Source organism: Rhinopithecus roxellana, chromosome 6 (assembly GCF_007565055.1).
Source record: "Rhinopithecus roxellana isolate Shanxi Qingling chromosome 6, ASM756505v1, whole genome shotgun sequence".
Taxonomy (NCBI): Eukaryota; Metazoa; Chordata; class Mammalia; order Primates; family Cercopithecidae; genus Rhinopithecus; species Rhinopithecus roxellana.
Genome location: NC_044554.1, coordinates 19,951,623 through 19,975,469, shown reverse-complemented (window position 1 = coordinate 19,975,469; position 23,847 = coordinate 19,951,623). Strand labels below are relative to the sequence as shown.

The 23,847-nt window shown below is 36.1% G+C and overlaps 1 protein-coding gene across 2 annotated transcripts in view; it reads right to left on the bottom strand.

Annotated features, from left to right (window-relative positions):
• Window positions 1-22,295, bottom strand: part of CD36 (CD36 molecule) — an 81,054-nt gene extending 58,759 nt beyond the window's left edge. The window contains exon 1 of one of the 2 annotated variants that reach the window (XM_030932557.1): window positions 22,074-22,295. The gene's annotated coding sequence lies outside the window, so the exon portion shown is untranslated. Of the gene's footprint in view, window positions 1-12,647; window positions 12,672-22,073 lie in introns of those variants that run through there. The other variant, XM_030932562.1, reaches the window with a different exon arrangement.
• Between the last annotated feature and the right edge of the window lie 1,552 nt (window positions 22,296-23,847).

Sequence of the window (23,847 nt, the reverse complement as noted above, 5' to 3'; positions counted from 1 at the left end):
GGATTTCAACGGGGACCTGCTGCTATCTGCCTAGGCATTTGGCTGTCTCTTGCCACTCTCACTAGTTAACTTAATATTAAGCTCCTGGATAACTGGAATAATGTATACCTCTTTTTCATTTCCATACACTGTTACTAATGCCCTGTTACTAGTATTAAGTTAATTTTTAAAATTATTTTGATTCTCTAGTGTTCTTTGGATTTTTTTAAATGACCTTTAAATTATTTAAATTATGAAACATAATACCTTATTTTTGTTCTAATACATTTATTTATTTCTTCCCTCACATGTGAGACAACTTGAAAATTCTATCAAAGGATATGGAAGGGGACAAATATTTATTCACCTATTACCATGAGTCAGCTATCATGTTAAAGGCTTCCATGTACTATTTGTCCCAAAGCATTCTATAAATTACTGCTGTCACATGTTTACAGATGAGATAACACAAGAAAATGTTAGGAAAATTAGATCAATGTAAACATGCCCAGAATATGGGCATCCTCTGTAGATATTTGGAAGTTTGGTTTCAGACTGCTATAATAAAGTAAATATCACAATAAACTGATTCACACAAATTTTGTTTCCCACTGCATATAAAAGTATGGTAACCCTATACTGTAGTCTATTAAGTGTGCCATACCATTAAAAAAATGTACATCCTTTAATTTTAAAATACCTTATTGCTAAAAAAAAATACTAACAATTATAATAATCTTTTTGCTGGTAGAGAATCTTGCCTGGATATTGATGGCTACTGACTGATCCAGGTGGCGGTTGCTGAAGGTCAGGGTTGTGGCAATTTCTTAAAATGAGAGAGTAAAGTTTGCCGCATCACTTGGAAAAATCATTTGACTTTCCTATAGCATGCAATTCTGTTTTGATAGCATTATACCCAAAGTAGAACTTCTTTTAAAACTGGAACAATCCTCTCAAACCCTGCCACTGCTTCATCAACCAACTTTATGTAATATTCTATATTCTTTGTTGTCATGTGTGGTGTTATGATATATATTGTTTTTTTTAATTTTTAAATTTTTTAAATTTTTTTATTTTTTATTATACTTTAAGTTCCAGGGTACATGTGCATAACGTGCAGGTTTGTTACATATGTATATTTGTGCCATGTTGGTGTGCTGCACCCATTAACTCATCAGCACCCATCAACTCGTCATTTACATCAGGTATAACCCCCAGTGCAATCCCTCCCCCCTCCCCCCTCCCCATGATAGGCCCCGGTGTGTGATGTTCCCCTTCCCGAGTCCAAGTGATCTCATTGTTCAGTTCCCACCTATGAGTGAGAACATGCGGTGTTTGGTTTTCTGTTCTTGCGATAGTTTGCTGAGAATGATGGTTTCCAGCTGCATCCATGTCCCTACGAGGGACTCAAACTCATCCTTTTTTATGGCTGCATAGTATTCCATGGTGTATATATTGGTTTTTGTCTACCTTTTCTGGTACGTAATTCCCATAGCCCTAGATACAGACTTTTTGTTATCATGTATATCAGGCCTTAGAAAGCAGAATCTCCCTCCAGTCCTCCTTTCACTTGCCCCAAGGCAGGACGCTAATCTTTCCCCTCCCTTCTGATTGTTAGTCTCAAGACTCCCCAGAGAGGGTCCCACTCTATATACTGGGGGAAGGAATGCTGAAGTCAGGAAGCTTCCATAAAAACTCAAGAGGACTGGGTTTGGTGAGCTTCTGAATAGCTAAATGCTTGAAGGTTCCTAGAGGGTGGGGGGTGGCATGCCAGGAAGGGCATGAAAGCTCTGCACACCTTCCCCCATACGTTGCCCCATCCATCTCTTCATTTGTAAGCTCCACACACCTTCCCCCATACCTTGCCCCATCCATCTCTTCATTTGTATCCTTTATAATAAACCGGTAAACATAAATAAGTGTTTCCCTGACTTCTGTGAGCTGCTTCAAGCAAATTAATCAAACCTAAAGAGAGGGTAATGAGAACCCCAATTTGAAGCTGGTTGGTATTCCTGGAGGCTTAGACTTGTGACTAGTGTAGAAAGAAGGGTGCAGTCTTGGGGACGAAGCTCCCAACCTGTAGGATCTAACTATTTCCATGTAGGTAGTACCGGAACTGAGTTGCAGGACATCCAACTAGTGTTCGCTGCTTGGTGTGTGTGGAAAACCTCCACACTTTGTTGTCATGGAACTCTGCTTTTGTGATGATTGCTGTGGCATGAGGCAGAGGAAAAACATGGTTTAGAGAGTTTTTCCCTACACATCATGTCAACAGTGTTCATAGCATCTTCACCAGGAGATTTCATTTAAAAAAAAACAAAAAAACAAACAAACAAAAAAACCAAAAACAAAACATTTTCTTTGCTCAATTAAAAAAGTAATTTCTCCTTCACTGAAGTTTTATCATGAGATTACACCAATGCAGTTACATCTTCAGGCTTCACTTCTAATTCTAGTTTTCTTGCTATTTTCACCACATCTATAGTTGTTTCCTTCTCTGAAGTCTTGTAACCCTCAGTCATCCGTGATGGTTGCAATCAACCTTTTCCAAACTCCTATTGATGTTGATATTTCAACCTTTCCTATGAATCACAAATATTATCAATGGCATCTGGAATGGTGAATTACTTTCAGTTGGTTTTCAATTTGCTTTGTCCAGATCCATCATATGAATTACTATCCATGGAAATTATAGCTTTGTTTGTTTGTCTGTTTGTTTCCATTTTGAGCCAGAGTCTCACTCTATCACCCAGGCTGGAGTGCAGTGGTGCAAAATTGGCTTACTGCAACCTCTGCCTCCTGAGTTCAAGCGATTCTCCTGCCTCAGCCTCTTGAGTAGCTGGGACTACAGGTGTGTACCACCATGCCCAGCTAATTTTTGTGTTTTTAGTAGAGACAGAGTTTCACAGTATTGGCCAGGCTAGTCTTAAACTCCTGACCTCAAGTGACTGCCATCCTCCTAGTTCTTAAGCAATAACTCTTGAAAGTCAAATGACTCTGATCTCTGGGCTACAAAACGGATCTTGTGTTAGCAATGAAAACAACATTAATCTCGTTGAACATACCCATCAAAGCTCTCAGATGACCAGCTGCATTGTTAATCATCAGTTGTATTTTGAAATAAATCATTTTATTCTGAGCAGTAGGTCTCAACAGTGGGCTTAAATTATTCAGTAAACTATGCTATAAACAGATGTGCCAGCATCCAGCCTTTGTTGTTCCATTTATAGAGCTCAAGCAGAGTAGACTTAGAGTCATTCTGAAGGGCCCTAAGATTTTTATAAGGGTTGTAAGCATTGATTTCAACTTAAAGTCACCAGCTGCATTAGCCCCTAACTAGAGAGTTAGCCTGTCCTTTGAAGGTTTGAAACCAGGCATTGACTTTTCCTCTCCAGCTATGGAAGTCCGAAATGGCACCTTTTTCCAATGGAAGGCTGTTTTGTCTACATTGAAAATCTGTTGTTTAGTGTAACCACCTTCACTAATGATCTTAGCCAGATCTTCCAGATAACTTGCTGCAGCTTCTTCACTTGATGTTTTATCTTGTACTTTTATGTTATGGAGATAGCTTCTTTCCTTAAACCTCATGAACCAACCTCTGTGAGTTTCACACTTTTCTTCTGCAGCTTCCTCACCTTTTTTACTTTCATAGAATGAAAGTGAGTAAAGACCTTCCTCTGGATTGGGCTCTGTCTTACAGGAATATTGTAGGTGGTTTAATCCACCCAGACCCCTCAAACTTTCTCTATATCAGCAATAAGGCAGTTTTACTTTCTTATCATTTGTGTGTTCACTGGGATAGCACTTTTAATTTCTTTCAAGAACTTTTTCTTTGCATTTGCAACTTAGCTAACTGTTTGGTATCAGAGGCCTAGTTTTCAGCCTATCTTAGCTTTCAATATGCCTTCCTCACTAAGTTTAATTATTTCTAGTTTTTTTATTTAAAATAAGAGATATGTGACACTTCCTTTCACTTGAACATTAGAGGCCATTGTAGGGTTACAAATTGACCTAGTTTCAATCTGGTCATGTCTCAGGGACTAGGGTGGCTCCAGGAGAGGTAATGAGAAAGGGGAACAGTGTAGCAGTCAGAACACATACAATATTATGTTTGCTGTCTTACATGGTACAGTTTGTTGTGTCCCAAAACAATAGTAACATAAAAAATTACTGATGACAAATCACCATAACAGATATAATATCAAAAAAGTTTGAAATACTGCAGAAATGACCAAAATGTGACACACAGACATGAACTGAGCTCACGCTGTTGAAAAAAATGACACCAATAGACTTGCTCAAAGCAAGGTTTCCATAAACCTTCAATTTGTAAAATAGTAATAACTGCAAAGCACAACAAAATGAGGTATGCCCGTAGTATGCAGTAGGTGACCTTGAGGTTATGCATCCAGTTGGCTGGTGATATCAAAGATTAGTAGGAAAACATAAGGATATGATATAGTTTGAATAGCTGCCCCTTCTGAACCCTTGTTGAAACTTGATCCCCAGTGTTAGAGGTGCAGCCAAATGGGAGGTCTCTGGGTCATGGGAATGGATCCCTCATGAATGGCTTGGTGATATCCTCCTGGTAATGAATGAGTCCTTACTCTATTATTAAATAGTTCCCATGGGATCTGATAGTTAAAAAGAGTCTGGCACCTTCCTTCCCTCTCTCTGCGTGTAATACCTGCTCTCCTTCCCATGCTGTCATGGGTGGAAGCTTCCTGAAGCTGCTATCAGAAGCAGATGCTGGTGCCATGTTTCTTGTACAGCCTGCAGAACCATGAGTTACAAATAAACCTCTTTTCTTTAAAAATTACCCAGCCTCAAGTATTTCCTTATAGGAACATAAAACAGACTAAGACAGAATGCATGGTAAAGTACAGGCATTTTCTGGTTCATGTCTAAATCCTTGCCTTTTGTCAATATAAATCTCTCAACAGATGCATTTATCTATACAACTTTGACGTTTTAAAATTATTTTTATTTCCATATACAGATTTCAGTTAAAACATTTATTCACATAGTCATTTATTTTAATAAAATAATTATTCTTGAAACCAGATATTTCTGGGTCCAGAGAATTTAAAACTAAATAAAATCAATAACACCCTAGCTTAATGATAATAAGCTTACACTGAAATTTAGAAAATTATAAACTAGCACAATAGGTACTATCATGGAAAGTTTATAGCACAGCCTACAAAGGGAGAAGGTTTTAGGAGAGATGGCAAACTCCATAAAGAAAATGATATTCCAGGTTTTTTCTCAAACAAGAGTCAGAGATCAGTTACCATCTATTGGTCAATGCAGAGGAGGGATAAAAGCAGAGGATATTTCCCCATCCATAGAAAGATTTGGCAATTTTTACCAGAGGCCAGAGACTTTGAGAATGAAAACATAAAAAAGATGTCGTGGTAACTTCAAAATAAGTAAGTCATTTCAAATTAATAGAGCATCTGCTGTGTTGAGGCATTATTAGGGAAAAGGTGTAATTTTCATCTTACAATTCAAAAGCAATTAGTTTTAAAATGCTAAAAGTTCTATGTTGATTTATATGAAGAAGCACTAATAGAGACTAAAAATGCTGCTTCAGAGCACAAAAATTGTACATAATGCTATAAAGTGAAGAACTTACTGGATGCATTTTATAACCATCTTTATTATTTGGTAACTTTAGAGCTGACTTATTATAAAATATATCCAAGTTTACTTTGAAAATAATGAATGCAAAGTTAAAAGTATATATATAAGTTTGAAAGCATTTTAATGATTTTTAAATCTAAAACTATTCAAGCTTAAAATATTAGGAAGTATTTATGGCAGTTATGAATTTCTTTGCTCTTTTGTTATGTAAACATTGCAAAGACTTTTAGTATATTCAGTGCCTCTTACTATGGATAAATGCATATCATCTTACTGTGAATGTTAAGGGTAAGAAAAATCAAACACTTATATTGAGGCCTGAGACCATGAGAAACCCAAGATTGTGTAAATAACAATTCACAATAAAATATAAAGTAATACATTCTTAAAGGAATTAAATACAGAATAGTTTTTTCCATTTGAAAGCAAAGATGAAAATATTTTAAATAAAATTTTCTTTTTCACCCTAAAACATTCTTTTACACTAGTGGCTAATGCTGAGAGTGTTTACTGCAGAGCAGACAGTGCTTACCACAAACCATATCCTATTCTGAAAACACAGGACCATCTAAATTGATCTTCAGAATACTCTTTAAGTGTCACTATTTTCACAGTATTACAAATGGCAAAAATGATGCTCTGTGAGGTTAGCTAAATTGCTTAAGGTCAAACAGTGCTGAGCTAAGAGTTAAATGCTGGCTGCTGCATTCAGACCCTAAATGCAGGGTCTAAATACACATATCACACTGTAATCTATTACTATTCATATGAAACAATGTAAAAAAACCAAAGCATTTATGAAATTTCTAAAAATTTTAACAATATTCATGAAAGAATATGTATTATGCATGACAGAAAATGGTAATAATCTTTACATAAACAATAAAATTCTGTCCTAAACTAAGTAATTTTTGCAATGAATTTAGGTGTGACCAACTTTTGGTACTTCAATGTCTTACCAGTTTCACCTCTCTAATGACAACGCCCTAGAAGACCGTAGCACAGATATAATTGAAAAGAGTATCATAGCCAAGTGAGAAACTTCAGCATCCAATGTATATTTGAAGAGTTTGTTTTTCTCACAGCAATGTTTTTTCTTTTTTTTTGCGTGGAGTCTCGCTCTGTTGCTCAGACTGGAGTGCACCAGCACGATCTCTGCTTACTGGAACCTTTGCTTTATGGGTTTAAGCAATTCTCTTACCTCAGTCTCCCAAGTAGCTGGGACTACAGGCATCTGCCACCACGCCCGGCTATTTTTTTTTTTTTTTTTAAATTAGAGATGGGGTTTTGCCATGTTGGATAGTCTGGTTTCGAACTCCTAACCTCAGACGATCCACCTACCTCAGCCTCCCAAAGTGCTGGGATTATAGGCGTGAGCCACCGTGCTTGGCCCTTCACAGCAATTTTACTTTTTAAAAATTATTTGGAGGATACATATATTTTATTTTTAATTTTTTTTTTAACTTTTAAGTTCAGGGGTACACATGCAGGTATGTTACATAGGCAAACTGTGTCATGGAGGTTTGTTGTACAGATTATTTCGTCACCCAGGTATTAAGCCTAGTATGCATTAGTGATTTTTCCTGATTCTCTCTCTCCACTGTCCACCCTCTGAAAGGCCCCACTGTGTGTTGTTCCCCTGTGTGTGAGGATACATATATTTTAATTTTCAAAAATTGAACTCATGTAAATTAGAATAGGACCTACTGTGACAGAAGTTACTTCCACTCTTTCTACCTCATCTCTCCTCACTGAGCTCTGATTTCGCATTAGATATTTCATGTCTATGTGATGATGAACCTCCTAAGCTACAGAGGTTGAATACTGATTGGTCTAAGCCACAATTCTCCTTGATAATGAGATGTATACCAAGTATCTAACAACATGCTGACACTGAGGCATAAAAACAAGTCAGCTACAGAGCTGCAGGGAGCGTTTTCTGTTTTAAAAGACTGAAAGAAGACAGAAATTTGTTTCTTACTGCTGTTAGGCATTGTTATAGAAAGACATGATCCTTCCAATTACTGTAGTCACTTTGTACTTGTAAGATAACAGTAAGAAAAACCAACCTAAAGCCCTAGGAATTAATTAATATCAGTGAGCCTAAGGATGATTCCAAGCTGGTTAATTCAGTCTATTGACTCCTTATTACATGAACAACAAAAAAAGTCCCTCCAAAACTGCTTTTTTTGGATTGTTTTGTTACTTGCAGGCAAAATCATCCCAACTGGTCACAACCGTAGACTTCAGAAAATGCTTGAGATTTATTTTCATAGTATTTGTCAAATAATAAATATTAGAAAATAATTATCAGCTTCCAAAATGCTAACTTTTCTCTAGAGTAATCACTTTAAAATATTGGACTGTCATACCATCTTGATAACACAATTATTTGCTCAAACTGCATATGTGTGTGTGCGCACGCATACACACAAACACACACACACACACGGTCCCCAACTTACAATGATTCAACTTATAATCTTCTAACTTCACAATGATGCAAAAGCAATACACATTCAGTAGAAACCATAATTCAATACTAGATTTAATAAATTCCATGATATATTCAACATTTTATTCTAAAATATGCTCTGTCTTAGATGATTTTGCCAAAACGTAGGCTAATGTTAAGTGTTCTGAGCACATTTAAGATAGGCTAGTCTGATCTATGGTATTCAATAGGTTAGATGTATTAAATGCAATTTTACAATGATATTTTCATATTTTTAAGTTTAGTAGATTTATTGGGATAGTACCCTACAATAAGTCAAGGAGTATCTATAGAATCAACTCTAAAGAACAAAGAAATACCATAAGATTTCCTATTGCTTAGAAAGATAGAGTTCTTTAAAGGAAGAAAATGATATCTGTTAAGTCTTTAAAAACAAATCAAAATTAAATCAAAATTCAAAATTAAGTCCAAGCTTCTATCCTTCCTAAAAACAGAATTATCCTGACAAAGGAAAAGTGAAATATAAAATTAATCAATCTGAACCAAAGAAAAGCTATCATGGAAACCAAGAAAAAGTCTTCCATTTGTTTTGGTCAGACTACTAGAGAAAACTCCAAGAGTTTTCATGAAGCTTGCCACCTTAGAATTTTTTGGGAGAAATTATGAAGAGTAAAGAAATAATACGATCCCAAGCTGTGAGTTAAGAGAAAGGAAACGTGCTAAAGAACTAACTTGTTCATTCAAACACGAACTGACCTTTCATCATACTCCAGACTTTGAGCATGACACTGGCATACAAAAATGAATAAAATATGGTCTTGAACAGATTGTGATTTTGTTGATAGGAGATAGATTGTAAAATAACAGAAGGGCTTCAATGGATGAATAGATATTTTCTAGTCACAGAAGATGGAAAAAGGGCAATGGAAGCAGAAAGAACAGCATGCATAAATTCAGAGGCAAAAAGGAAGTGATATGCTTGCAAAAGTACAAAAACTGTTTTCAGGGAAGTGGCAAAACGTGAGGAAGATGGGTGGATACCAGACCTTGAAGCCCCCTGCATGATATTCTAAGGAGTTTGAACTTTATTCTGTAAGTGGAATAGAACAATTAAGTAATTATAAGTTGAGGGAGTGACAGGATACGAGTTTGTACTTTTAAAAGGTCACATGAAAAGCAATAAATTGGGTTGAGAAATTCAGTTAGATGACTAATGAATGAATGCTGGAAACACACAAGACCCTGAACTAAACTTGTATTCAGCCTAATGAAGGGAATGTGATCTCATTCTAGGCAAAGTTTGGATTAACGGGGAACGTGCTTGCAATTTATAGTGGCAGCCATGGCAAAGAGGGCTGTAAAATTGAAAAGCAAGCCCTAAAAGTCATTATCACAAGTAGGAGAAATACTTTTGGTTAGCTTTCATCTTGATGGCATTCTGGAACGTAACAGCAGGGGTAGATAGAAGAGAAGTAATGAAAATTGGATATATCCCTACGCAAGCAGAGGGGAAAAAAACACTGAAGGTCAAAGGAACAAAGAACTTAGCATTTCTTTTATATTGGCATTAGTTGGAGTGACAAATCCAGTATAAAAAGCTAACGAGTAGCAGAGCAAATAACAAGGGCACCCACAGTTTTCAACTGATATCAGGAAATATTTAATTTCGCAATTTCTCACTTCACATTATAAACTGGTGTATTGGAATTGGGGTCAAGAATGCAGATTTGGTTTCCAAGGAAGGGCAGAATCAGGGAAGTACTTCAGTGTCATGGTGGGGAATTTGAGGGAAAGATGGAGCTGCGAAGCAGCAGCAGCAAAGATTAAGACACAGAGGGCTCGCCGGCAAAAAAACCACAGGCTGATGAACAAGAGACATTGATAATTTCATTTTTATTCTGGAGTCAGGAACTAGACTTAAGTAAAGAAGAACCTAATCAGGAAGAAGGAATGAATAAACTAATTGTATGAACCTGCTTTTTAGTGAACATATGTATAGATTCTCTTGTTGGCCACTGGGTGTATAAAATGTAAATACATTATGATGGTCTAAAAATGTAGGACAAAGAGTGAAAGAGAGCCTGTCTAAACCCAGTGGAAAACAAGGAGGCTCTCCAAGAAATAATCTGGGTAGTTTTTGCAATTAAAAACAATCACCATTTTTTCTCCACAACACGGATGTGCTCTGCAGAAACAAGGATTCGATGTAAACAAAAAAGAGAATGATGCCCATTTTATTCTGGTATAATTTATATAAGTAGTTTAAAAATATCTGTGATGTGTTAAGAGTTTGTGGAAAAACATCAAGTATAGGAATATTTCTAGTAAGAAAGCTGATTGGCATTAATGCTCTTTTATTTTCATTTCAAATAGATAACTGCAGCTAAACCGGGCATACAAAATATCTCTTTGACTTTCAGAAAAATAATAAATGTTTATCTGTAACAACTTTTCAGACAGTAATATTACAGAGTATAGACATCCAAAAGCATATTAGCTAATTATATGCATTTGGTTCTGCATAAAATAGATACCAAAAGTACTATCTTAACTTCCCAAGTAACTAGTAGATATTTTATATTTATTGATAGTATTTACCTTTTATTAATGTTAACAAGGAGTCAACTCGGTTATCAGGGTCCTACTCTAATTTAACTTTTGAACTATTCAAATTTAAGAATCAAAAGTGCTGACTAGACTTAAATAAACCCCCTCTCTTAGGCCCATGACAAGCATCTCTCATCTATAAAAGATTCATGCCTCTTTGTCTCATTAAAAGTTAAAATTTTTAACTGGGATTTTTACTTCTTAACTACAGTTTCCTGTTCAGTAAATTATTTCTGGCTCACATAAAACAGAGCTACATGTTTTATTCCAAAATAGGAAAGATGAAGCAGGATCTTGTGAAAGGATAGACCTTAAGGAGGAAGTGAAAAATGACATCTTTCTTGGTTTAGATGATATCTTCAAGAGTAACTGAAGGAACAAACTCTATAAAATAGAATCGAAGTAGCTTATTAACAAGATACTATGATAAATACAGCAGAGGTTAAAACACACTATTTCTCTTGTATTGCCTTCATCATATTTTAAGACCGACCCCCACCTCCCTGCAAAAAAAAGAATAGAGAAACTTAATTTTACATATGGCACTGAAACTTTGAATTTATCGTGCAGCTCATGTTTAAAACACATATATGTATAACTGTAAATAAAGTAGTACACATATGAATATAACAAATGTTTTAACTATTACATTACCATAAAGAAAAGATGCTTTTTCTTTATGTGACTTATGGAATCAAGTTAATTTATAGCCTTATCTCTCCTCGTCTCTCTACCACTACTTCCTGTACAGATTCATGAGAAGTTACAAAGTAGATTATTACCATGGGATATTTGTCAATATTTCTACTCATTTTCAATCCATATACTACCTAAACATATGGAATATTATTCAATCACAGACTTGAATCACTTACTAGATTTTTTTTTATTTAAGCAAAGCTTATGATGAAAGTCTGAATTCTTAAAAAAATGCTTAGTGGATGTAAAGTGTTCTCACCACAAAAATAATAGCTATGTGATATAACACACATGTTAAGTGGCTAGACTGAGTCCATTCCACAATGTTTATACATTTAAGACACAGTGAATACATACAATTATATCTGTCAATGTGGAAAATTAAAGAAATAAAAATGACAAAAGAAAGTCTATGGTTGTATAATAGAAAAAGTCAGATTATCTCTTCTATTTCAGGTGGCATCTGGAATATCTAAAAAGAAAGTTGAGCATATGTATTTAACCACATTTATATGAATTCCACAGAGGTGCATATTTTCAGAAATACGTTTTAAGATAATTCCCAACTGCAGGATTCTACGATCTGATTAGCATGTTATTCATCTATATAGTAAGTAGAAAGATCCCTTAATTTCTTCATAAGAAGCTTTGAGTAATTAAAATTTCATTCTATTGTATTTTATATGTGCCCATGGCATATTTTTTTTCATTTATATAACAAATTAGTTTTTATGGTATATGTGCAAAGAAAAGAATCAATTCCCCCAAACAATTTGTGCACAATTATCATTTTTATACACAGACTGATCTCTTGGTCTTTCAGGTTGCTAGCGTAACAGGAATGAGATTTTGTACTAAAGTACTCCATATATTGAGCATATATTATAGAGCTTAAGAAGGAAATTCAAAAGAATCTTATTTCAACAGTCAAAAGTAGTAGAAATTGGATTCTAAGTGTGCACATTTAATTACTGAAGTAGCAAAGAACTTTGTAATGTGAAGAGAAAATAGCCCATCATCCAGGAGCTGGCCTGGTATTATTAGTTAGGCCTTGCTGTTTCTGGACACAGGTCCAGCACTCACTGGTTGGCCTTGGTATTTGTTCTGCTGAACACAAACAATTCACAGAACATTTACTTTAGATAAAACCATTCTGTGATCATGATGAGTCAAGACAAAATGAGACCCTTTTATGTCTGAACCCAGAATGATTATGAACACTGTCCAAGCCGCAGATACTACACATTCCCTTCCCACTTACTATGAGTGACTCTTCTTCTTTATCAATTACAGCTTTAGCTTCAGTCTAGTCTTCCCTTGTCCTAAATAAGATTAAGGCAACCAATCATAAAATTATCCTGCCTCCTGACAACATCCAATTCAGAGCAAACCTCTATTTCCTTCAGTATCACCCCTCAACCCTCCCCAGTCAACCAACCAAAGTCCAAACTGTAGAATAGATTTTTCCTAACATGTTCTTACTGGGTCACTGTCAGTTCCCTATGGTACACTTCTCTCTCTTTGCAATGAGTAACGAACTTGTCTCACTACAGGTGTGTTCCTGTTGTTCTTTGGTTAAAGAAAGGACATTGGCAGTAATAAAGCACCTAAGAAACTTGGCTCCTAACTCCAGTGCTATCAGGAAGCTCTGATGTATATGCTAGCACCATCTCTCAGAATTTTCAAGATGACTAAAGAGAAACTCAAAGAAGAAAAATTAGAAGATGCTTGAGTGAGGAGAAACAGGAGAGATTATTATGGATGTGCAAAATGACATGGGACAACAATTTTGAGGTTAGAGCTTCTGTGTCATGCATAGGAGAAAGAAGCAGGCTGAGACAAGAAACGTGGCCAGGTCAGAATACAGGGGCAGAGCATCCACTGAAAGGCCATGAAACACCCAAGAGCTTTATTATAATTCCGTTCAAGGCAGGGTGCAGTGGCTCGTGCCTAAAATCCCAGTGGATTGCGGGGCCCAGTGGGGAGGACTGCTTGAGGCCATTAGTTTGAGACCAGCCTGGGCAACATAGAGAGACCCTGCCTCTACAAAAAGAAACAACCACAAAAATTAGCTGGGCATGGTGGTGTGTACCTGTAGTACCAGCTTCTTGGGAGGCTGAGGGGGGTAAGATTACTTGAAGCCAGGAGTTTGAGATTACAATGAGCTATGACTGTGCCACTGCACTCCAGCCTGACTGACAGAGCTAGACCCTGTCTCTAAATAATAAAAAAATCTTGCCGGGTGCCATGGCTCAGGTCTGTAATCCCAGCACTTTAGGAGGCCGAGGCAGGTGGATCACGAGTTCAGGAGATAGAGACCAGCCTGGCTAACACGGTGAAACCCTGTCTCTACTAAAAATCCAAAAAATTAGCCGGGTGTGGTGGCGGGCACCTGTAGTCCCAGCTACTCGGCAGGCTGAGGCAGGAGAATCGCTTGAATCCAGGAGGCAGAGGCTGCAGTGAGCCAAGATCAAGCCACTGCACTCCAGCCTGGGTGACAGAGCAAGATTTTGTCTCAAAAAAATAAATAAATAAATAAAATAACTGTTCAAAATCTGTTCAAAAGAAGATAGAGGAAAATTCTAAGTCTGTTGCACTAAAACTTCACTAAAGAAGCCTGAGTGACTACACTGAAGATATACTATTCTTGTATTTATAAAAGATGACATAAAAATAGCATAATATTAGGAAGCTAAATTACCCTCTCCGTAAATGGCTACCAAAATAATTGTAGGTGGATTTTAAATAACTTCCTAGAAGGGATTAAAAATCTTAGGTAGTCTGAGGTGGGACCTTTAGAGCGCAAATATAGATTCAGGGAAACAATAAGGATAATGATAATGATAATTACAATGACAATATAGTAACAATTTTTAAAAAGGCATTGTAAATACCAAGTTAAACATTTTTTTATCGTTTTCATGCACCAATTTTTGAGAACTACTGTGATAAATCTAGTCTCATTTAATTAGCTGTTAAAAGTGAGCTGTGTGCTTTTGGATAATACTTCTCACTCTTCAGTTTGCAGTATTCACTTGCCAGTCCTTGTCTTCCAAGGAAGGATTTAAACCTAGATCAGACCCAGAGCTTGGCTCACCCCTCACAGTGCATGTCCTTTGCTAATCTTATCTTGCCCTCAACCCTTTGCCTACATAGCAAGCACCTGCTGGGTGATTATACTTGTAACCTGAACCAAATTCTGATCTGGCTCCCCTCACCAACAGATCACAAGCCAGAAGACAGGCAAATACTAACTCAAGCTTTTTGCGACTATTTTTTCTGACTCTAATGCTGTATTACATCTCCTAACAAGCTCTTGTTGAACTCTTCAGATTACATGTGAAATTATTCTGCTATCATAGTTTGAATCATCAGCTTTGTTTTATTTATATATGCTTTTATTCCCTCCAATTACATTGGCAATTGATTAATCAGTAGCCCTTGCAAGAGTAAACTTAAATACATTCCTAAAGTATTTTTAGTTTGGACTTCTGATTGATTGGAGAAAACGTGGGAATCAACAAAACAAAAACCTGACACCCCCCTCAAGTAGCTCTCAGCAGGTCTAGGAAGGCAGATTCATAAACAGACAATTCTAACAGGCTGTGATACCTATACTCAGGTGGGGAGAGTGGATGGTGAGGGAGAGAAGGTGTTAAAGGACAGTGGTGGAGGAAGTGGTTCCTTATGCCGGGACTGCATATAAAGATCCGGGTACGGAGTGGGAGAAGGTAGAGTGGATCATAGGCATTTCCCCAAATAGAGATACATAAAAAAAAATACAAAATAATAAACATACAACTGGAAAAACAAATTTCAGTAAGGCTTCGGTACAGTGTATGAGTTTTGGAAGAACAAGACAAAACAGCAGAAAAGTGGCCACAAATGACCACAAACATGATGCCGTAATTTAACACATAATATACCAAACTTTATATTATATGTGTGCCTTGATTACCTGGAATTCATTCTCTTGGGGGTTTATCTTGAAAGCAACATAGGACTACTCAAGGATTTTTAGGGAAGTAGTACATGATAAAATTTGGGTTTAGGAGATGACCTTGGCATCAGCATGGAGAATGGATTGGAGGGAAGGCCAGAGGAAGCCTATCAAAATAATCTAGAAAGGAAATTATGTAGTTGGACTTAAAAAGCGGCCATGTGGGTGGGGGTAGGAAACATGGGAAATATTTCAGAAATATTTAGTGGATATGGAAGATATTTAGAAGGTAGCATGAATAGCTAAGGCTTGGTGACTAATTAGCTAGGTAGAGAGGAAAAATTATAAGTCTCAGGTTTTACGCCTGAGTAACAAGACAAAAGGAGGTATTGGAGGGGAAATACAGGACCAGGTTTAGGTGTGGGGTGGGGTGGGGTTAGTCCTATCAGGGTTTAATATTGGCATTTTCACTAACTGGCTGCAAGATCCTGAGCCAAATTCTAAATCTCTCCAAGTCTGTTTACTCATTTGTAAAATGGAGATAACACTATCTATTTTTAAATTATTGTAAAACTTAAATAATATTTAACCCTTCTATGGCATTTACAATATGCAAGACACTTTTATGAGTATTTTGTATGCATTAAGTTGCTTATCTTGGACAGTTACCCTATGAGGTAGGTATGTTTATTATCCATGTGTTACAGATAGGCAAGCAGAGGTACAAAGAAGTTTACTAACTTGTCCGAGGTCACAGAGCTGGGGAGTTAGAGATCTAAGTTTCAAACATACGCAGTCTAACAGTAGAGAGTACGCCTCAGGCAATAATTTACTTCTCATTAAATACTAGGCACTTTGCATAATTATTTTTAGAGTGCTTTGCAGGTACTACGTAGGTAATAAATAGCTATTAAAATTTAACCATTTTATTTTAAAATAATTTGCAGGGGATATGTTATATGCATATATATTATTGAAGGCTGGGATAAATTCAAGCCTAGTAAAAGATACTCACTTGGGGATTATAATTTAATTTTGAACATAAAAATGTACATCTTGAATCAGAACACATTAACAAGGTTATATGGCTCAGGCCTATAAACTCAGCACATTGAGAGGCTGAGGCAGGCGGATCACATCAGGAGATGGAGACCATCCGAGCTAACACAGTGAAACCCCGTCTCTACTGAAAATACAAAAAAGTTAGCTGGGTTGGCAGCGGGCGCCTGTAGTCCCAGCACTCGGGAGGCTGAGGCAGAATCTCTTGAACCTGGGAGAAGGAGGTTGCAGTGAGCCTAAATCGCACCACCACACTCCAGCCTGGGTGACAGAGCGAGACTCCGTCTCAACAACAATAACAACAACAAAAAGAGTTTAGATACTTTCAACTTGAGAACCTGACCTACTGGCATGGAGATATATGGGTCTGAAGTTGAGAAGAGTGATTGGAGCCATAAGATGTAGATTGGGGTCTCCTCAACATACAGATTATAGGTGAAGTCATGAAAATTGATATCACTTAGCAAGTGGGGGATGGGGAATGGGAGCCTAGAAAATCTGCAGAAATGGAAACTGAAGAAAGCAATATGGCTAGACAAGGGCATAAAAGGTCACTAACTTCTACAAGCCTCCACATTCTTACTTGTAAAAAAAATCAGTAGGTCTTAGTTTTAGAGTGTGCTAAGAACTATCCCCACTTCTGTTTGTAGCTTTTGCTATGAAAAAAATGTAAACATTGGGAGAGCAGCTGAAAGTTGACGTCCAGCCCTAAGCCTCAGAAAAAAAGAAAAGGCAAGCTTCATAGCTGTTGCTTTGCCATGGTAAATAATTAAGTGCTTTTCTTTTTCTTCTTTTTTTCAAAATACCATTCAGATTGTTTCAGTTGCTTTTTATTTATTCTACAGGATTTCAGCTTCAGAAACTCTCTTGCTGTTACTATGTACAGAAGTTTTGCATGGGAGAGTTGAGAGAACAAAATGCTACCTTTAATACTCAAGAGGAATATTAATGGGGTGGAGAAGATAATGGGAGGAATTACAGTAAGCTTCCTGTTTGCCTCTTAATTCTAGAATTTATTTTTCCCTTTGCTTAATCCTGTATTTCCCAACTTCATCTGGTAAACCATACAGAATTTTGTTGAATGATTATAACAGGGCTGCAGTAACAAGGATACAATACACAAAGATTGGAAGACTGAAGGGGAAGGAACTTTCAAGCAGCTGTCTAGGTCAGAAAGGAACTAAGGGATGGAGAAAGAAAATGGGTGATGCCTGTACTTTTACCACCAGCTAGCCACCATCCCCAAACGTCAGAGAGGGTTTTGAGGGGATATGTGACTAGGCTAGCAAAGAACAGTACTGTGCATGCTGTGGTTGTTCAAGAAGTGAAAGGTGGAGAAATCACAGCCCTTTCCTGGAGGAAAGATTAGCAAATCTCCAAGACGACCCTTGGGCCCAGAGTGAAACTGACTGAGCTAAATGTTTCTCTCTGGCTTCATCCAAAACTCAGTACAGACAGCAAAGAGATCTAAGAGACTGTACACAGTAGCAAGCACATCTAAGTTTCGCTTGCAGACTGGGGAAAGGACTAGGACATCAGTGAGAGGCATTAGGTGAAATGAATGAGCTTCATAAACGATTTACTGAGACATTCTCAGCATCTGTGAGTTTATATATTTAGTGTCTTATAAATTATAGAATATTTCTCTGTTAAATCCCATAATTCATTTTATGAGTAGAGGATCTGTCTTATATTATAAAAATAAACAAACCCACAGACATGCTGGGAAGAACAGCAGTAGTAACATTCCATTAAACTACCTACCTGAGAATTTAATACAAAAAAAAGTTGCACAGCTGTATGTATTACGTTATAGTAGAGAGCTACGTCAATTTGGATATTTTTAGAAAAAGTGCTAAACATAAGAAACAAATGTATCTAAGTTATTTCCATAATGCAAAATTCTTAAAATTTTAGTCATAGTCCTTAGAAGAAGATGAATATTTTGATTTAGGAAATAGTTAGACAATAATTTAAATAAATGAATAAAATCTGAGTTATTATTATGTATGAGTCAGAAACGGGGGCATTGCTGTTATTAATACAAGTAGTTACAAATGGAATAACTCCATTACCTTTATGGTGTTTATATGCAAGCAAGGTGCTCCAACTCTAGGCAATAGCAAAGGTCTGTAAGGAATGCTCTTATCCCTGCATATTAAGCTTATCACAGCTCATACCTTTCTGCTCTGTAATTCCTTGTCTATGGCATCTGCTTAGATGTACCTATTGACCAAGCAGCTCTTAAAAGGATAGGGCTAATAGAAATTAAAAGTCTCCCCAAGAGACCAAGATAAAATCAAGAATACTATTTATTCCCCATTTCAGATGAAATAGTTCAAGAAGAAATAATGTAGGAAGTTATCAATCCTAAAGCTTAGAATCCAGACTACAGTTATTTTATTCTGGAGAGGCTTCCTAAGTTGTGTGAAGTTACTTAGCATTTTAAGAGTAAATGATGCAATAACGAGAAGCTTAGAGTAAGCAATGGAAACAACTCTGCCAGTATCTTCCTTCTAGTCCTTCTGGAAATATAACTGTCACTCGTTTGGTCTATTTTTCCCCCCAGAGACTGATAACACTTTAAGGGAGCTGTTGTTGTGGGGTCATGGGGAAAAGTGTCCATAAAATGATGAATATGCTTTCACCATTTACTAACAGTTTTTGTTTGTTAACCTTCATCAAAAATTCATTCTATATGAACAAGGTTCAGAAAACCGCCTGTAAAATGATCCTAGATTCATATAAATGTTCAGCACAACATTATTTCTAATAGCATTTCCTAAAGCAGTGTAGGTGTTCATTAAATATTTTTGAAAGAGTATGTCAATGAATAAAGGTATTTGAAAGATAGCAACTCCATCATGTATTCAACCAAAATAGGTATTTCATGTTTTAGGGCTCAGTCTTAAAGTAGATATCCAGTTTACTTAAAATTTTATATCTTCTATAAAAAGACAGTATGCTTTGGGTTCTATTTTATGAGACCATTGTATTGAACACACTAATGTTTATTACTTCATTTCTAAAACTTACCGGAATGAGATACAAGAAGTAGATCTTGCAGTGGCATTTGCTACATTTTAAATAAAGTTACAATGAAGTTTCAACATGGGACCAAAGGAACCTCCAAATGAATTTCAGTTAGACTGAAGTGTTCTTATTAAGTCATGGTCGTAAAATAAGACATGACTTTTTTTTTATTTTCTAAAAATTAAAATGAGAAAAGTAATATTTATAAGACTTAATGAGAAGGAACAACATTAATGAAGAGATGAAACTAATAATAATTTATTTTTAAAAACTATCCTCATTTCACCTTTAAACATCACAAGCACTGAAGGGCAAACAATGCTTTTCCATTTGAGCACAGTCCGGAGTCCTTGGTGAATGAGCCAAGCTGTCTTCTATGTCCCCTCTAATGCTTGCCAATTTTCTGTCATTTCCTTCTTTGTACGATAGTTTGTGTGACAAAGGTCTCTGGGTATATTTCAAAACATCTTTAGCTATTTAACAGGGTACCAACAAGCACGTATCTAAAAGTGTTACTTCTTCTCCACATGGTTTGTCAGAAGATACAAATCAGAATTCACTTTACCCTTTCCATAAAGAAATGACTTGAAAGCTTATTGTGGAACCAACGGCATACTTTGTTAAAAAACAAACAAAGAAAGAAAGTTTCCAGTGGCTTAGCCAATTACTGTACTTCTACATACAACACTAAAACTATTTACTGGACTATATTATTTTTCTATTCCTTGCACACTTACATTTGAGATCATTTTCTTTTCCTGATGAGCATGTATTGTTTGTGATTGAATCACTGTGGATTAGACATAACTGAGGATTCTAGTCACATGATATGGAAACCCAACCTCATTCCCACCCTCTTCAGTACCTCCACTTGCTCCTCACAGAATGCAATAAAGTGATGTACTTCACAATTTTTATCTGAATTGCAATCTTTAGGAAAATCATAAACATCAGACAAATACATTTTTCCTTTTCACTTATTTTATAGCATTTCTTTATTTCAAAATTGGGATTTTTTTCAAATAATTTAACCTGAAGCTTTATTAGTTTGTAAATACTAAGCATATCAGATTAAATTCCTTAGTCATCTTAATCAGTAATTTGTGGTGAAAAGCAAAATGAGCCACAGTTACATCAACAGCTTTATATTATATTTCTTTGCTCTGAAACGTTTCCTTCCATTTAATCATCCCACTCTACAACTCTACAACCTTAAGCTGTCTTTTTTCAATGATTTGTCAGCAGTTTAACCACCCCCCCCCCCCCCCCCCGCCTTTTTTTTTGCCTGACAGTAATTCTTGAGTTCCAGAGCATATCTTTTTCCCAGGTGAAAATTGTTTTATTATCCTCAGGTGTTTGCTTTCTTGAACTCTTAGAACAGTTAATTCCACAGTTGTCATTATACTTTACAAAAGGGTCAGATTCCAAATAATTGGTAATTGCACAGTACATCATTTGAAAATATTTTTCCTTTCTTCTTGTCAGGATTACAGGAGTCTCATATATTGCCCCACAAATCCACTTTTATTATTTAGTCAGTTATAACTGAAAACAAGATAGCTTGCCAATTTCTCTTTGAGACAGAGATCCCATCTGAATTGTTGAGTCCTCTCAAGGAGTGTGAACAAGAAATTTACCCCTTTGGAAGTATTAGCCTTAAATGGTTACCCAGAATTCGGTCTAGCACCAAGCAACCATTCCCCAAATAATAAAAGAAAGTGACCTTTTTTGTAAAGGCAAAGAAACCTATCTAATTCATTCCAGGGCTTGTAGAATAGCATGGAGAAACAGAAGGAATTGCTTTATTTTGTATCAACCTTAATTGTGTCTCAAAATATGCATAACTTGACTTTCTGTATAAGTAACGACTTTGTCATTCTTGGCGGTGTTGTCTGATCTTATGTAGTCATATTATGAAACACACCATATAACAAAAATTTTGCTAGGTAACAAAATCTCCCCCTACCCCACAAATAAGACATGCGGCACCCACACTCAAGAAAATTTTTATGATCACTAATGATTAGTAAGTTTTATGTATAAAAATAGTTTTTTCTTCTGTCTAGGAGTCAAATTAATATTGGTCTTTTAGATTATTTCTTAAATATATTTGTCAGTTGTGACAGCAAGGCAAAAAACATTTTCAGAGTCCCAAGAAAGAAGGTCATTCAAATTCTAGTCTCATTTTAAATACAAACTTTTCCAGGTTGGAAGAGGATAATCAAATTGGCCAGATTTTTAGAGTATCCTTTTGAAAATATTAATCTTCTTAAAAACCTATCAGAAAACCGAAACAAGAAATCTAAAGGAAAATAAGTTTCAAGTAAAATTACACTTTTTGAAATCATGAGAAGTTTGGGTTTTCTGATGTTTTCTAAGTAAAATACATGAAATAGGCAACTTGAAATCCATAGCATCCTTTGGAATTTAGAGACTTGTGGAAATGTAAGGTTTAAGGGTTAAAAAGCAAATTTCTTTAACCATTTGGTTAAAACTTACAAATAAGTTAAAAGAAGCATCACAGACTAAACTATTATATCAGATAATAATTGCCTTTTTAGAGAGCCCAAAAATAATAGTTACGTACTAGATGATAGTGCATCAACTACAAAAACATTTACAGCCACACTTCTAAACAAAAAGCATTCTGCTCACCAACTTCTAGAAGAGCTTGCTTTCGCAGATGTAGAACCTCAAGACTGGCTCCAGAGTCTTGCAGGAGGAGATGCAGAAAGTAAACAGGATTTCCACGACATAGCAGCTGAGAACTCAGAAATGAGGCACAGGCTCTCACCCTTCATCTATCCTTAAGGCTACCCTGACATCTGAAAACCATTGACATCCTGAGCCTTCCAGCACTTCGGATGCATGCCTAACACAAGATAAATATAGATCCCTGACACCTGAGCAAAATGGAATGAACGTTGACTTGAAAAACCTCGCTCCTTTTGGGCCTCAGCTGAAGAAAATAAAACTCTTAATCCTTTCCCTGATAGAACCTGTTATTCCCCTTAAAAGATGGTTGCTCTACTTATGAAACATAGAAATTCAAGTAATTAATAATCAATAATAAATTAGCTTCACTTCATGATTGCCATTTGCTCTGATAGTAAAGAGAAAGGCTCAGATTTTCCTGTCTTAAGGATAAAACAACATAAAAATGAATATTGATTACTATTGAGTCAACAAACAGATTTTTGTTCCAGTGACTTTTGTAGGTGAGTCCCTGTAAACTTTCTTAGTACTTTTTCTCCTCTATGTTTTCAATAGTCATTTGGTCATTTTTTGTTTGCCTCAATTAATGAGGGCCATGCACTGCCAGAGTTCTTTGGTTTAAATTATTGTTCTTTGAATCTTTTTGAAGGGTTGTAGATTGTATTTGGTTTACAATAAATTTTGCTTAGGACTTCCGGTAAACATGAATAAAGCTCTACTCTCAGCCCAAACAGACCCTGTGATGAAAGTTATTACTCTGAAGATACAATGACAGGATTTCTAAATTACTTTCTAGGATTTATATATTAAGAATCTCTAATTCTATATACTAAAGCAAAGTGAACAGAGAAACTGGAAAAGCCATATTGCTCTCCTGATATTTACATATTTTCAATTAAAATTTCTTTTACAGAATCACGTTAAAGGAAAATTATACACTCTTTAAATAAAACTATTCTGTATCAAGTAGTAACCACTATCCACAAAAAAGGTTGTTTTGTCAAATTACCATAACCAGTATTTTCATCATATTTTAATAATAGGTCCTATGTATTGAGCACTGTTCATGTGCCTGATGCTTTACGATGTAGATACCATCTAATTAATTCTACTTTTCTAATCCCAAAATAAGCTTTCAAATTAACATTTTAGGCTCACTTTCCAGAGAAGAAACTGCAACTAAAAGGCTAAGTTTTGATAATGGACACATGGTGAATAACTGATTCATTTGAGAGTCTAACCCACACAATTTTGACCCAAAAGCAAGTTTTCTTTTCCATCCTCCAACATAGTTGCAGGCTAAAAATGACTTTAATCTACACTTTGTCTGTATCAGATTAGCCACCCTTTGAGCAAGTTCAAAGCTTTTTTGCTTTTTTGTTGCTTAAACAAAGTTACAGAAAGCACAGAATTGGTCCCTAAAGAGTATTGCTATGACACCAGGACATTCCCAGAAGCATTATGTCCTTCACACGGGAAAAAGAGAGAAGATCCATAAGCCACCACTCTAGCAAGGGAGATTTTTCATTTCTTGCATTTATGCATTTCACGTTCTCCTTGCCAGTTTGTATGAGCAGACTTTGATCTTCCAGATCCTGGAAGGCCAGCCCTGATGGCCACCTCTCAGCCAGTCATAGGTCTGATAGGTGACATAGAGAGGGACAACCAGGTGGCAAGGAATTGGTCCTTTAGGTCAGATGGTCTTTACATGAAA